We start from the raw sequence: 12,921 nt of genomic DNA on the forward strand, positions 1-12,921 counted from the left end.
AATGAACATATGTCGAAATAGGTATCGATTCGAAGGTCATGACCCTTAACATCGCATCCACACGTCTAATAAGAGATAAGGACACTTTTTAGAGACTCCCAAACCCAAAAAAGTACAGAAATGCCTCCAAATTACCCCAAACGATCCACCCGGTCTGGTTTAAAATGAAAATGAACATATGCCGAAATAGATATTGATTCGAAGGTCACGACCCTCAACATCGCTTCCACACGTCTAATAAGAGATAGTGACACTATTTAGAAAATACCAAACCCAAAAAAGTATAAAAATACCAAACCCAAAAAAGTATAAAAATACCCCCAAATAACCCCAAACAACTCACTCGATCTGGTTTAAGAGATAAGGACAGTTTTTAGATAATACCAAAACCAAAAAAATACAAAAATGCCTAAAATAACCCCAAACGACCCACCCGATCTGATTTAAACCGAAAATGAACATATATAGAAATAGTTATCGATTCGAAGGTCACGACCCCGAACATCGCATCCACACGTCTAATTAGAGATAAGGAGAGTTCCTAGAAAATCCCAAACCAAAAAAAGTAAAAAAATGCCACCAAATAACCCCAAACGACCCAACTAGTCCGATTTAAACCGAAAATGAACATATGTCCAAATAGGTATCGATTCGCAGGTGAAAAACCACAACATTGTACCCACACGTCTAATAAGAGATACTGACACTTTTTAGAAAATCCCAAACCAATAAAAGTATAAAAATGCCCCCAAATAACTCCAAAGGACCCACCCGATCTGGTTCGGACTGAAAATGAACATATGTCGAAATACGTATCCATTCAAAGGTCACGACCCTCAACATCGCATCCACACGTCTAATAAGGGATAAGGATACTTTTTAGAGAATCCCAAACCCCAAAAAGTATTGAAATGCCCCCAAATAAATCCAAACAACCCACCCGATCTGGTTTAAATCGAAAATGAACATATGTCGAAATAGGTATCGATTCGCAGGTCACGACCCTCAACATCGCATCCACACGTCTAATAAGAGATAAGGACACTTTTTAGAAAATACCAAACCCAAAAAAGTACAAAAATGCCCCCAAATAACCCCAAACAAACCACCCGGTCTGGTTTAAACCAAAATTGAACATATGTCGAAATAGGTATCGATTCGAAGGTCACGACCCTCAACATCGCATCCACATGTCTAATTAGAGATAAATGACACTTTTAGAGAATTCCAAACCCAAAAAAGTACAAATACGACCACATATAACCCAAAACGACCCACCTGGTCTGGTTTAAACCGAAAATGAACATATACCGAAATAGGTATCGATTCGAAGACCACGACCCTCAACATCACATCCACACGTCTAATAAGAAATAAGGGCACTTTTTAGAAAATCCCAAACCCAAAAAAGTACAGAAATGGCCCCAAATAACCCCAAACGACCAACGCGGTCTGGTTTAAACCGAAAATGAACATATGCCGAAATAGGTATCGATACGAATGTGGCCTATCAGTTCAGTTGGTTAGAGCATCGTGTTAACAACGCGAAGGGTGCAGGTTCGAGACCTGCATAAGCCACTAAAAACTAATTTTATTGCTACAAGGCTATGGCTTGATAAGTGGCATCCTCAAGGGGTTTTAATCAAAAAATTTGAGGATCGTATCAGATACGATGCGGGTTCTCATCGTATGGCTTTGGTTTTGGATATTATAAGATAAGGCACCTGGCATCCTACTACTCGTGGGTCTTTTGATCTTATTAGTGCCTGGGGGGATTTGCAACATGTTCCTATTTTGAGAGGCAGGGATGACCTTATTGTGGAAGAAATCCCCTAATGGCTTATTTACTACTAAGTCAGCCTTGGACACTGTTAGAAGAACCTCTCCTAAAGTAGGTTGGCATAAATTTGTTTGGTTTGCTCAGAATTTCCTTAAGCATTCTTGCACAACTTGGAGATGCCTTATGGAAGCTCTACCTACCAAAGATCAGCTTATTAAAAGGAATATTCAGGTTGGGCCGAATTGCATCTTGTGTTGGGCTGGTACTGAAAGTCATGAGCATCTTTTCTTTAATTGCCCTTTTTCCACCAGCATTTGGGGTAAAATTAGTTCCTTTTGCTCCCAAGGGGGTGCAGGCCCTACCACTCTCCAAAATGCGCTTACTTGGCTCTCAAATGTTGGCTGTGCAAATGATAGGATGGATTTGGTTCCCAAGTTGGGTTTTTGTGCTACTATGCATTACATTTGGTGGGAAAGAAACCGAAGGTTGTTTGACAACAAGGTCAGAACCCATGATCAGATTATAGAGGCAATTCGTCTTGATGTGGCCATTAAGTGTGTTGTCTTCCCCATTTCTGCTGTCCAAAGCCTAAGGAACCAGTTCTTGGCTGATAATTGGGGGATTAGGGTGGATTGGACGGTGATTACTCAAAAAACCTGTGCTTGGTTTAGACCTCCTGCTCACATGGCAGTCCTTCACTGTGATGGGTCCTTAATGGCTGATAGAGCTCCCTATGGTGGAATCATTCATGATGATCCAGGTGTTGCCATAATGGCGTATGCGGGGAAGGGAGATATCAATTCTGTTCTTAGCATGGAGCTTTTTGCAATTTTAAAGGGGGTCACATATTGTATTCAAAGGATCCTACTTCAGGTTTCCATCAGATTCGATTCCAAATTGGCAGTAGATATTCTTAATGGGGCTATGGACTGCCCTTGGAGCATGCAAACCTTGAGGGACCGTATAGCTACGCTACTTCAGCAATTACAACTTAAAGAAATCAGACATGTTTGAAGAGAGCTCAACCAGCCAGCAGATTTTATTGCAGCCATGGATACTGGGGATGGGGAAGCAATTTTTTATCCACCTGATTTCCCACAGGACTTGGTGGAGTTGGTTAAGAATGATTCAGATTGTAAAGTATTTTTTAGGACCTTGTCTCATTAAGTTGTTGGCCTGGTTTTAGGCTTTACCATCGAGGGCCTGTCCTCGGGTTGTTTGAGGGGCTCTCCTCCCCCTCTCAAGCCTGTCTAAGGGGGCAGGGAAAGGGCTGCCTTCTTCTGTATTTTTTCTTTTTCTTAACACAAACACACTTACCTATCAATAAAAAGGTATCGATACGAAGGTCACGACCCTTAACATCACATCCACACGTCTAATAAGAGAAAAGGACACTGTTTAGAAAATACCAAACCCAAAAAAGTATAGAAATGCCCCTAAATAACCCAAACGACCCCGCCGGTCTGGTTTAAACCGAAATTGAACATATGCCAAAATAGGTATCGATTCGAAGGTAACGACCCTCAACATTGCATCCAGACGTCTAATAAGAGATAATGACAGTTTTTAGAAAATACCAAAACCAAAAAACTAAAGAAATGCCCCCAAATAACCCCAAACAACCCACCCGGTCTGGTTTAAACCGAAAATGAATATATGTAGAAATAGGTATCGATTCGAAGGTCACAACCCTCAACATCACATCCACACGTCTAATTAGAGATAAGGACACTTTTTAAAAAATCCGAAACCCAAAAAAGTGCATAAATGCCCCCAAATAATCCCAAACGACCCAACTGGTCTGCTTTAAACCAAAAATGAACATATCTCCAAATAGGTATCGATTCGTAGGTTACAACACTTAACAACGCACCCACACGTCTAATAAGAGATAAGGACACTTTTTAGAAAATCCCAACCCAAAAATAGTACAGAAATGCCCCCAAATAACTTCGAATGACCCTCCCAGTCTGCTTCGGACAGGAATTGAACATATGTCAAAGTACGTATCGATTCGAAGGTCACGACCCTCAACATCGCATCCACATGTCTAATAAGAGATAAGGACAATTTTATGAAAATAGCAAACCCAAAAAAGTTCAAAAATGCCCCCAAATAACCCCAAACGACCCACCCGGTCTGGTTTAAATCGAAAATGAACATATGCCGCAATAGGTATCAATACAAGGTCACGACCCTCAACATCACATCCACACGTGTAATAAGAGATAAGGATACTTTTTAGAAAATACCAAACCCTAAAAAGTATAGAAATGCCCCCAAATAACCCCAAATGACCCACCCGATCTGGTTTAAACAAAAAATGAACATATGTTGAAATAGGTATCGATTTGAAGCTCACGACCCTCAACATTGCATTCAGAAGTCTAATTAGAGATAAGGACACTTTTTAGAAAATCCCAAACCCAAAAAAGTACAAAAATGCCCCCAAATAACCACAAACGACCCACTCGATCTGGTTTAAACCGAAAATGAACATATGCTGAAATAGGTATCGATACAAGGTCACGACCCTCAACATCACATCCACACGTCTACTAATAAGGACACTTTTTAGAAAATACCAAACCCAAAAAAGTATAGAAATGCCCCCAAATAACCCCAAACAACCTACCCGGTCTGGTTTAAATCGAAAATGAACATATGTCAAAATAGGTATCGATTCGAAGGTCACAACCCTCAACATCGCATTCACACGTCTAATTAGAGATAAAGACACTTTTTAGAAAATCCCAAACCCAAAAAGGTACAGAAATGCACCCAAATAACCTTAAACGACCCACCCGGTCTGGTTTAAACAAAAAATGAACATATGTCAAAATAGGTATCGATTCTAAGGTCATGACCCTTAACATTACATCCACACGTCTAATAAGAGATAAGGACACTTTTTAGAAAATACCAAACCCAAAAAAGTATAGAAATGCCCCCAAATAGCCCCAAACAACCCACCCGGTCTGTTTAAACCGAAAATATACATATGTCGAAATAGGTATCGATTCGAACGTCACGATCGTCAACATCGCATTCACACTTATAATTAGAGATAAGTTCACTTTTTAGAAAATCCCAAACCCAAAAACTTACAGAAATGCCCCCAAAAAACCTTAAACGACCCACCCGGTCTGGTGTAAACAAAAAAAGAACATATGTCGAAATAGGTATCGATTCGAAGGTCACGCGACCCTCAACATTACTTCCACACGTCTAATAAGAGATAAGGACACATTTTAGAAAATGCCGAACCCAAAAAAGTACAGAAATGCCCCCAAATTACCCCAAACGACCCACCTGGTTTAGTTTAAACAAAATATGTACATATGTCGAAATAGGTATCGATTCGAAGGTCACGGCCCTCAACATCGCATCCACACATCTAATAAGAGATAAATGACACTTTTTAGAGAATCCCAAACCCAAAAAAGTATAGAAATGCCCCCATATAACCCCAAACGACCCACCTCGTTTGGTTTAAATCGAAAAGGAATGTATACCAAAATAGGTACTGATTCAAAGACCACGACCCTCAACATCGCATCCACACGTCTAATAAGAAATAAGGGCACTTTTTTGAAAATCCCAAATCCAAAAAAGTTACGAAATGCCCCAAAAAAACCTCAACTGGCACACCTGATTTGGTTTAAACCGAGAATGAACATATGCCGAAATAGGTATCGATTCGAAGGTCACAAACCTCAACATCGTATCCACACGTCTAACAAGAGACAAAGACACTTTTTTAAAAATACAAAACCTAAAAAAGTACAAAAATGCCCCCAAATAACCCCAAACGACCCACTCGGTATGGTTCAAACCAAAAATGAACATATGTCAAAAATGGTATCGATTCGAAGGTCATGACCCTCAACCTTGCATCCACACGTCTAATAAGAGATAAGGACACTTTTTAGAAAATTCGAAACCCTAAAAAGTATAGAAATGCCTCTAAATAACTCAAACGACCCACCCGTTTGGTCTAAGGCAAAAAATGAATATATGCCGAAATAGGTATCGATTCAAAGGTCATGACCCTTAACATCGCATCCACACGTCTAATAAGAGATAAGGACATTTTTAGATAATACAAAAACAAAAAAAGTAAAGAAATACCCCCAAATAAACCCAAACGACCCATCGGTCTGGTTTAAACCGAAAATGAACATATGTACAAATAGGTATCGATACGAAGGACACGACCCTCAACATTGCATCCGCACGTCTAATTAGAGGTAAGGACACTTTTTAGAAAATCCCAAACCCAAAAAAGTATAGAAATGCCCCCAAATAATTCCAAATACCCAACTGGTCTGGTATAAAATGAAAACGAACATATGCCGAAATAGGTATCTATTCGAAGGTCACGATCCTCAACATCGCTTCCACACCTCTAATAAGAGATAAGGACACTTTTTAGAGAATCCCAAACCCAAAAAAGTACAGAAATACCCCCATATAACCCCAAACGACCCACCCGATATGGTTGAAACCGAAAATGAACATATGTCCAAATAGGTATCGATTCGAAGGTCACGACCCTCAACATTGCATCCACACGTCTTAGAAGAGATAAGGACACTTTTTAGAGAATCCCAAACCCAAAAAAGTACAGAAATGCCCCCATATAACCCCAAATGACCCACCCGGTCTGGTTGAAAATAAAAATGAACATATGTCAAAATAGGTATTGATTCGAAGGTCACTACCCTTAACGTCGCATCCACACGTCTAATAAGAGATAATGACACTTTTTAGAGAATCCCAAACCCAAAAAAGTACAGAAATGCCCCCAAATAACCCCAAAAAATCCACCCGATCTGGTTTAAATCGAAAATGAACATATATCGGAATAGGTATCGATTCGAAGGTCACGACCCTCAACATCTCATCCACACATCTAATAAGAGATAAGGACACATTTTAGAGAATCCCAAACGCAAAAAAGTATAAAAATGCCCAATAATTACCACAAACGACCCACCCGGTTTGGTTTAAAATGAAAACGAACATATGCTGAAATAGGTATCGATTCGAAGGTCATGATCCTCAACATCGTTTCCACACGTCTAATAAGAGATAAGGACACTTTTTAGAAAATACCAACCCCATATAAGTACAGAAATGCCCCCAAATAACCCCAAACGACTCACCCAGTCTGGTTCAAATAAAAAATGAACATATGTCGAAATAGGTATCGATTCGAAGGTCACGACCCTCAACATCGCATCCACACGTCTTAGAAGGGATAAGGACACTTTTTAGAGAATCCCAATCCCAAAAAAGTATAGAAATTACCCCATATAACCCCAAATGACCCACCCAGTCTGGTTGAAAATGAAAATGAACATATGTCAAAATAGGTATCGATTCGAAAGTCACTACCCTTAACATCGCATCCACACGTCTAATAAGAGATAATGACACTTTTTAGAGAATCCCAAACCCAAAAAATAAGAGATAAGGACACTTTTTAGAACATACCAAACCCTAAAAAGTACAGAAATGCCCCCAAATAACCCCAAACGACGCACCAGGTCTGGTTAAAACCAAAAATGAACATATGCCGAAATAGGTATCGATTCGAAAACCACAACCCTCAACATCGTATCCCCGCGTCTAATAAGAAACAAGGGCACTTTTTAGAAAATCCCAAACCCAAAAAAGTACAAAAATGCCCCCAAATAACCCCAAATGACCCTCCCGGTCAGGTTTAAATCGAAAATGAACATATGCCAAAATAGATATCGATTCGAAGGTCACGATCCTCAACATCTCATCCACACGTCTAATATGAGATAAGGACAGTTTTTAGAAAATACCAAAACCAGAAACGTATAGAAATGCCGCAAAATAACCCCAAACGACCCACCCGGTCTGGTTTAAACTGAAAATGAACGTATGACGAAATAGGTATCGATACGAAGGTCACGACCCTCAACATCACATCCACACGTCTAACAAGAGATAAGGACACTTTTTAGAAAATACCAAACCCTAAAAAGTACAGAAATATACCCAAATAACCCCAAACGACCCACCCGATCTGGTTTAAACTGAAAATGAACATATGTCGAAATAGATATCGATTCGAAGGTCATGACCCTCAACCTCGCATCCACACGTCTAATAAGCGATAAGGACCCTTTTTAAAAAAAATACCAAACCCAAAAAAGTATGGAAATAACCCCAAATAACCCCAAACGACCCACCCGATCTGGTTTAAACCGAAAATGAACATATGCCGAAATAGGTATCAATGCGAAGGTCACGACCCTCAACATCACATCCACACGTTTAATAAGAGATGAGGACACTTTTTAGAAAATACCAAACCCAAAAAAGTGTAGACATGCCCCCAAATAATCCCAAACGTCCCACTCGGTCTGGTTTAAACCAAAAATGAACATATTCCGAAATAGGTATCGATTCGAAGGTCATGACCCTCAAAACAAATCCACACGACCAATAAGAGATAAGGACAGTTTTTAGAAAATACTAAAACCAAAAAAGTATAGAAATGCCCCAAAATAACCCCAAACTACCCACCCAGTCTGGTTTAAATTGAAAATGAAAATATGACGCAATAGGTATCGATACGAATGTCACGACCCTCATCATCACATCCACACATCTAATATGAGATAAGGATACTTTTTAGAAAATACCAAACCCTTAAAAGTACAGAAACGCCCCCAAATAACCCCAAACTACCCACCCGGTCAGGTTTAAACCGAAAATGAACATATATCAAAATAGATATCGATTCGAATGTTATGACCCTCACTACCGCATCCACACATCTAATAAGAGATAAGGACAATTTTTAGAAAATCCCAAAACCAAAGGAGTACAGAAATGCCCCCAAATAACCCCAAACGACCCACCCGGCCTGGTTTAAACCGAAAATGAACATATGTTAAAATAGTTATCGATTCGAAAGTCATGACCCTCAACCTTGCATCCGCACGTCAAATAAGAGATAAGGACACTTTTTAGGAAATACCAAACCCAAAACACTATAAAAATGACCCCAAATAACCCCAAATGACCCACCCGGTCTGTGTAAACCAAAAATGAACATATGTCGAAATAGGTATCGATTCGAAGACCGTGACCCTCAACATCGCTTCCACACATCTAATAAGAAATAAGGACACTTTTTAGAAAATACCAAACCCAAAAAAGTACAGAAATGCCCCCAAATAACCCCAAATGACCCACCCGATCTGGTTTAAACCGAAAATGAACATATGCCGAAATAGGTATCGATACGAAGGTCACGACCTTCAACATCACATCCACACGACTAATAAGAGATAAGGACGCTTTTTAGAAAATACCAAACCCTAAAAAGTATAGAAATGCTTCCAAATGACCCCAAACGTCCACCCGGTCTGGTTTAAACAAAAAATGAACATATATTCAAATAGGTATCGATTCGAACGTCACGACCTTGAACATCGTATCCACACGTCTAATAAGAGATAAAGACGGTTTTTAGAAAATACCAAAACCAAAAAAATATAGATATGCCCCCAAATAACCCCAAACGACCCACCCGGTCAAGTTTAAACAGAAAATGAACATATTACGCAATAGATATCGATACGAAGGTCACGACCGTCATCATTACATCCATATGTCTAATAAGAGATAAGGACACATTTTAGAAAATCCCAAACCCTAAAAAGCACAAAAATGCCCCCAAATAACCCCAAACGATGCACCTAGTATGGTCAAAACCGAAAATGAACATATGCTGAAATAGGTATTGATTCGAAAACCAGGACTCTCAACATCGCATCCACACGTCTAATAAGAAGCAAGGGCACTTTTTAGAAAATCCCAAACCCAAAAAAGTACAAAAATGCCCCCAAATAACCCTAAACGACCCACCTGGTCTGGTTTAAATCGAAAATGAACATATGCCAAAATAGGTATCGATTCGAAGGCCACGACCCTCAACATCTCATCCACACGTCTAATATGAGATAAGGACAGTTTTTACAAAATATAAAAACCAAAAAAATACAGATATGCCCCCAAATAACCCCAAACGACCCACACGGTCAAGTTTAAACCAAAGATGAACATATTACGCTATAGGTATCGATACGAAGGTCACGACCGTCATCATTACATCCATATGTCTAATAAGAGATAAGGACACATTTTAGAAAATCCCAAACCCTAAAAAGCACAAAAATGCCCCCAAATAACCCCTAACGATGCACCTGGTCGGGTCAAAACCGAAAATGAACATATGCAGAAATAGGTATTGATTTGGAAACCAGGACTCTCAACATGGCATCCACACGTCTAATAAGAAACAAGGGCACTTTTTAGAAAATCCCAAACCCAAAAAAGTAGAAAAATGCCCCCAAATAACCCCAAACGACCCACCTGGTCTGGTTTAAACCGAAAATGAACATATGCCAAAATAGGTATCGATTCGAAGGTCACGACCCTCAACATCTCATCCACACGTCTAATATGAGATAAGGACAGTTTTTAGAAAATACCAAAACCAAAAAAGTACAGAAATGCCCCAAAATAACCCAAACGACCCACCCGGTCTGGTTTAAACCGAAAATGAATGTATGACGAAATAGGTATCGATACTAAGGTCATGACCCTCAACATCACATCCACACGTCTAACAAGCGATAAGGACACTTTTTAGAAAATACCAAACCCTAAAAAGTACAGAAATACACCCAAATAACTCCAAACGACCCACCCGGTCTGATTTAAACCGAAAATGAACATCTGTCAAAATTGGTATCGATTCGAAGGTCATGACCCTCAACCTCGCATCCACACGTCTAATAAGCGATACAGACACTTTTTTTGAAAAATACCAAACCCAAAAAAGTACATAAATAACCCCAAACGACCCACCCGATCTGGTTTAAACAAAAAATAAACATATGCCAAAATAGGTATCGATACGAAGGTCACAACCCTTAACATCACATCCACACGTTTAATAAGAGATGAGGACACTTTTTAAAAAATACCAAACCCAAAAAATTATAGAAATGCCCCCGAATAACCCCAAACGTCCCACCTGGTTTGGTTTAAACCGAAAACGAACATATTCCGAAATAGGTATCGATTCGAAAGTCACGACCCTCAAAAATGCATCCACACGACTAATAAGAGATAAGGACTGTTTTTAGAAAATACCAAAACCAAAAAAGTACAAAAATGCCCCGAAATAACCCCAAACGACCCACCCGGTCTGGTTTAAACCGAAAATGAACATATGACGCAATAGGTATCGATACGAATATCACGACCCTCATGATCACATCCACACGTCTAATATGAGATAAGGATACTTTTTAGAAATACCAAACCCTTAAAAGTATAGAAACGCCCCCAATAACCCCAAATGACCCACCCGGCCTGGTTTAAACCAAAAATGAACATATGTCAAAATAGGTATCGATTCGAAGGTCATGACCCTCAACCTTGCATCCGCACGTCAAATAAGAGATAAGGACACTTTTTAGAAAATACCAAACCCAAAAAACTATAGCAATGCCCCCAAATAACCCCAAACAACCCACCCGATCTGTTTAAACAAAAAATGAACATATGCCGAAATAGGTATCGATTCGAAGACCACGACCCTCAATATCGCTTCCACACGTCTAATAAGAAATAAGGACACTTTTTAGAAACTACCAAACCCAAAAAAGTATGAAAATGCCCCCAAATGACCCACCTGATCTGGTTTAAACCAAAAATGAACATATGCCGAAATAGGTATCGATACGAAGGTCACGACCCTCAACATCACATCCACACGACTAATAAGAGATAAGGACACTTTTTAGAAAATACCAAACCCTAAAAAGTATAGAAATGCTTCCAAATAACCCCAAACGTCCCACCCGGTCTGGTTTAAACCGAAAATGAACATATCCCAAAACAGGTATCGTTTCGAACGTCACGACCTTGAACATCGTATCCACACGTCCAATAAGAGATAAGGATGGTTTTTAGAAAATACCCAAACCAAAAAAATACAGATATGTCCCCAAATATCCCCAAACGACCCACCCGGTCCAGTTTAAACTGAAAATGAACATATGACGCAATAGGTATCGATACGAAGGTCACGACACTCATCATTACATCCACACGTCTAATAAGAGATAAGGACACTTTTAAAAAAATCCCAAACCCTAAAAAGCACCGAAATGCCCCCAAATAACCCCAAACGACGCACCTGATCTAGTTAAAACCAAAAATGAACATATGCCGAAATAGGTATCGATTCGAAAACCACGACCCTCAACATCACATCCACACGTCCAATAAGAAACAAGGGCACTTTTTATAAAATCCCAAACCCAAAAAAGTACAGGAATGCCCCCAAAGAACCGCAGACGTCCCACCCGGTCTGGTTTAAACCGAAAATGAACATATGCCAAAATAGGTATCGGTTCGAAGGTCATGACCCTCAACATCTCATTCACACGTCTAATATGAGAAAGGGACAGTTTTTAGAAAATACCAAAACCAAAAAAGTACAAAAATGCCCCAAAATAACCCTAAACGACCCACCCGGTCTGGTTTAAACCGAAAATGAACGTATGACGAAATAGGTATCGATACTAAGGTCACGACCCTCAACATCACATCCACATGTCTAACAAGAGATAAGGACACTTTTTAGAAAATACCAAACCCTAAAAAGTACAGAAATACACCCAAATAACCCCAAACGACCCAACCAGTCTGGTTTAAACCGAAAATGAACATATGTCGAAATAGGTATCGATTCGAAGGTCATGACGCTCAACCTCGCATCCACACGTCTAATAAGAGATAAGGACACTTTTTTAAAAAAGTACCAGACCCAAAAAAGTACGGAAATAACCCCAAATAACCCCAAACAACCCACCCGATCTGGTTAAAACCGAAAATGAACATATGCCGGAATAGGTATCGATACGAAGGTCACGACCCTCAACATCACATCCACACGTTTAATAAGAGATGAGGACACTTTTGAGAAAATACCAAACCCAAAAAAGTATAGAAATGCCCCCGAATAACCCCAAACGTCCCACCCGGTCTGGTTTAAACCAAAAACGAACATATTCCAA

General features: G+C 39.6%; 1 non-coding gene across 1 annotated transcript; it reads left to right on the forward strand.

Annotated features, from left to right (window-relative positions):
• The first annotated feature begins 1,504 nt into the window (after window positions 1–1,504).
• TRNAV-AAC lies at window positions 1,505–1,578 on the forward strand. Its single transcript has one exon. It is a non-coding gene; the product is annotated as a tRNA-Val (tRNA).
• Window positions 1,579–12,921: the final 11,343 nt, after the last annotated feature.

This window comes from Telopea speciosissima, unplaced genomic scaffold (genome assembly GCF_018873765.1).
Source record: "Telopea speciosissima isolate NSW1024214 ecotype Mountain lineage unplaced genomic scaffold, Tspe_v1 Tspe_v1.0467, whole genome shotgun sequence".
In the NCBI taxonomy this organism is placed as follows: Eukaryota; Viridiplantae; Streptophyta; class Magnoliopsida; order Proteales; family Proteaceae; genus Telopea; species Telopea speciosissima.